This window comes from Myotis davidii, unplaced genomic scaffold, assembly GCF_000327345.1.
Source record: "Myotis davidii unplaced genomic scaffold, ASM32734v1 scaffold415, whole genome shotgun sequence".
In the NCBI taxonomy this organism is placed as follows: domain Eukaryota; kingdom Metazoa; phylum Chordata; class Mammalia; order Chiroptera; family Vespertilionidae; genus Myotis; species Myotis davidii.
Window position 1 is genome coordinate 4,089,252 of NW_006287951.1, and position 4,831 is coordinate 4,094,082.

The following is a 4,831-nucleotide window of genomic DNA, read 5'->3' on the forward strand; positions in this document are numbered from 1 at the left end:
GGAGAGAAAGAGAGAGAGAGAGAGAGAGAGAGAGAGAGAGAGAGAGAGAGACAAACAAAGAGAGCATGGGAATCAGGAACCACAGGGGTGATACAGGCTATGTGCCCACCTGCCACTGCCATTACTGCCTTTGTTAGCTCCATGTTTCTTCATAAATGGGTTCTGCGTTTCCTCTACTAGACATCTCAATTACAACTGAACTAGAACAGAATGAGCTTTGTAAACAGTTCTACAGGAATTTTCTCATAATAGGTTGAAACAATTCAAGAATAATTTTAAGTCAAAATGATACAGACTGGAATAAAGAAATTCAAGAGCAGGATCATATTCTGAATTTTTTTCCTGAATAAGTTTTAACATTATCCACTCTGCAATTTTCTCTCCTCTTCTCCTCCCCATGACTGCATATTATCATTTCTACAAACTAAATATCCCTGGGACCTCTATACTCTATCTCCAGATCCTCTGCTTTGGTTCAAGCAGCCCACCCTGCTCCCAGCTCCCCACAGACTCTCACCATCTCCTCACAGCTGTCAGGGTAAAGGTTCGAAGCACAAATCACAGCATCTTACTTTCCAACTTAAAATCTCTGAGGACCTCTCACTGACTCCAGGGTGAAAGCTAAGTTTCTATATTTGATGCTTGAATCCTGCTGATGCCTGGCCACATCTGGTACCCATATTCTCCAGTCACAGAAGAGATCTTACATGTTTTGTCTCTCGGTTTTTGCTCTTGCTATTTCTTTCGACCTAGAAAGGGTCCCGGGTTTGATTCTGGTCAAGGGCAATAAAAAAAACCCAAGTTTAATAGAAGCTTTTCCCACCCTTTAATTCCTGTTCTTGCTCCCCACTCTCTGAGGATAGGAATATACCATTAAAGTCAAAGTAAAGAGCTGTCAGTGTGTGTTCCTGGACTCTCCATGTGTACTTGCCTAATGAACAGTAAGGCTGAGAGGCAGCAGAGGGTAGAGACCAGGGACTCTAAAGTCAGACCAGGTTCAGACCTCAGCTCCTTATAGAGTTATTTTGAGCAGGTCATTTTACCTCTCTATGCCTTGATTTCTTCATCAGTAAAAAGGGGCTATTAACAGTATTCACCTATAAAGTTGTTGAATGGGTTAAATGAATTAACTAGGTAAGGGTCCTAGAACAGTGTGAGAGTTTTTGCATAGGAAGGGCTATATGAGTGTTTGCTATTCTCGGTTTTTGGACAATAGTATCCCTCCAGCCCACAAGAAGGAGACTAAGTCTGGTGCTACACTACATGTGTAGGGCCCCAGTTGTAGAGCTCAGTTGGAGATGCCCCTGAGAGTAGCCATGCTAAAAGCTGGTGCTATAGACAGAGCCTCCTCAACCAGGAGGCTCCTTGCTGCCTAGGCATGTAGCTGGAAGAGCCAGGCTATGTGCTTACATACTGGCCATCAGTGGTCACAAGCCTCGCCACCACCAAGTCCTGTTCCTCTGGTCTTTTTGTCATCTGCTTGTCATAATGTGAGGCTGGTGTGCCATGTTTACTTAATAGACAGAGAGCGAGAAGGCAATTTGATTTGCATCCTGCTGCTAGGGTCCTGTATCTTCTGTATCCAAATAATTCAGAATCAAAGCAGAAGCTTGCAAAATGCTTCCTAGGGAGCTCCACTGCACTCATGCGGCTTCTCCCCTTCCCCCAGTGCTCGGGCCATTCTGTCATTTGTACGTGCTTCTGTTATAGCACATAGCACAGTAGCATACTAAATTTTTCAGTTCCAAAAAAATAGAGATTGTAAGACATATTTTAATCTATTAACTTAATAATAGATATCTGGGTCGGGGAACCCATAACATTAAATGAACTCACTTATTAACACATCTGATTTCAGAAGCTTTAAACTTTTTTTTTAAGTGTGTGGGGGGGATGACTCTGTACTTGGTGGGGTCAAGGATAGTGTGTCCCTCTCTCCAATCCCCTCCTGTCTAGGCCATGTCTATTGATGCCCTGAGAAATGTTTCATTAGGAAAATTTTCTAGAAGCTCCCTTAGTTGCCATGGCAACCCAAAATTAGTTTCACAGTCGTGTGTACCACGGGAAGCCTTGCTGGGGAGGGCTGCCTGCTGACCTGGACTCTGATTCAGGCTGCATATGCTGGCCTTCCTTCCTGGACAACCGGAACAATGCAATGATGGAAATAACACACTTGCAACGAAAACCTCAGGGATACCCTTGCTGATGTAAAACAATTTATTTTTAAAAATTCTGTTGTCTCTATTGTCAGATTTTTGTATCGATGTAAAAAAAAATACCACACTCTTCTCAAAGTTTTTTCTCAGTGAGCCCTAAATAATTTGAACAAAGGACTCTCAGTGGAGAGTTAGAAAATCTATGCTCACGGTTCAGTAATTTGTTGAAACCAGTTCCACCAAAAGTTGAGAGATTCCAGCTATTAAAGAACTGCTATAAATAGAAGAATAGCTGCCATTTCCTAAGCACCCATTAAGGCGCCAGGCACTTTATACGCACTTATTTGACAAACAGTTATATATCACTTACTATGTGCCAGGTACTGTTCTAAGTACTTTGCACATATTAGTTTATTTGATCCTCATAACAAGCCCGTGAGGCAGCTTCTATTATCCCCATTTTACAGATGAGGAAATTGAAGTACAGAGATGTCACAAGGTCACACAGCTAGTAAGCTATAGAGACAAAATTCAAACCTAGGCTGCCTAACGTCAGAATTTGTGCTCCTAGTCAAGTTGCTATACATAGCCTCTTTCAATAATCCAATAAATTAGGTGTTTCTATGCTAACTGTAGAGATTGGATACTGAGGCTCAGTTAGGTCACATGTTTTTATGGCTTTTCTGCTCCTGACCACATTCTGACTTGGGGAAATTCTGGAAGCTTTCCAAAGGGTTAGAATCAACCTTTCATTTTCCACCTCCCAAACCCACATTAATAGCATTTTTATAATACTTCTTTCAAAATTATTTTTAGGAGAGTAGGAGGCCCAATCTTTACAGATAAATTATTTTGAAATATTGATCTAAAGCATACACTGGCAGGAGTTGAATATGTAAGCTTAATGAGTTTAATTAATTAGATGAGAGTGCTTCTTTTAAGTTCACAAAATAACTGCCATTTGAAGGATGAGCTGGTGGTTAGAAAAACAGTTACTTAAATGCTGAAAGTGTTCAATTGTACTATCCTAAGAAAGTGCTCTTGGAATATGGAAGAGTGATTTCTTCCATAGGTGAGAGATTTGTCAGTAGGGAGAAGACATAAGTTGATGCTCTAAAGTTGGGGTCACTTTCCCCAGGCCAAAATGTGAGTCTTTTGAACATATCACAGTAGAGTGACCAACCATCCTGGTTGGCCTAGGACTGTCCTGTTTTTAGCACTGAATTCCTCACCCCAAAGAAACCCACTAATCCTTGGCAAACTGGGACGGTTGGTTACCCTAAATTAAGGACCAGTAATTAATGAAAATTTGTGGGAGAAATTCCCTGTTGTATGGAGAAGGGGAAGTGAGCAGAGAGGTGAAGGGCATTCTAGGCAAAAGGAGCAGTTTGAGCAAAAGCCCAAGGTATGAAATGTTATGGTGGTTTGTGGGAGTTGCAAGGATGTCATATGACTCTAGTTTGAAGTTGAGAGAGGAGGCACACTGGAAAGTGAGGGGTGGCTGGCCAAATATGAAGCTGATAGAATCTGAAATGGGCAGATAGAGCTTTATGAACCTCAATGCCAAGGTATTTATCCTCAGTGCTAAGGAGCAATTATCAGGACCAGGAGCCCTTTTATGGTGCTGGTGGTGGTCTTTTTAGGTTCTTGGTTAACTTACAACAAAATTGGCTTGGCTTACAAAATCTTTTTTTTTTTAATATATTTTATTGATTTTTTACAGAGAGGAAGGGAGAGAGATAGAGTTAGAAACATCGATGAGAGAGAAACATCGATCAGCTGCCTCCTGCACATCTCCCACTGGGATATGTGCCCACAACCCAGGTACATGCCCTTGACCGGAATCGAACCTGGGACCCCTCAGTCCGCAGGCCGACGCTCTATCCACTGAGCCAAACCGGTTTCGGCAACAAAATCTTAACTCAGTGGTCTCCACAGATTTTTGCTCATTTAAAGGCTATGTATCCCCTTGCATATTGTTAAATTGACCTTTAAAATATTTATCATAAGTATAATTATTGCAAAGGATATGGTTTCTGGCACTTTATAAATATTGCATTTAAAAATAAACGATTGCCCTAGACCCGTGGTCGGCAAACTACGGCTCGCGAGCCACATGTGGCTCTTTGGCCCCTTGAGTGTGGCTCTCCCACAAAATACCACGTGCAGGCGCACATACAGTGCGATTGAAACTTCGTGGCCCGTGCGCAGAAGTTGGTTTTCGGCCTGGGCGAGTCTATTTTGAAGAAGTACTGTTGATATTTGGTTCTGTTGACTAATGAGTTTACCGACCACTGCCCTAGACAGTTTGTCTCAGTGGATAAAGCATCAGCCTGCGGACTGAAGGGTCCTGGGTTTGATTCTGGTCAAGGGCATTACCTCGATTGCAGGCTCCTGCAGGGCCTGGGCCCTAGTCAGGGCTCAAACAGGAGGCAACCAATCAATGTTTTTCTCTCACATCAATATTTCTCTATCTTTCCCTCTCTCTTCCACTCTCTCTAAAAATCAATGGAAAAATATCCTCGGGTGAGGATTAAAATAAAACAAAACAAAAATAATAAACTATTGCCTGCCTGGAGTGGGTCAGCTGTTTGAGCATTGTCCTATGCACCAAAAGGGGTGCTGGTTTGATTCCTAGTCAGGTCACAAACCTCTGTTATGGGTTTGATGGGGCA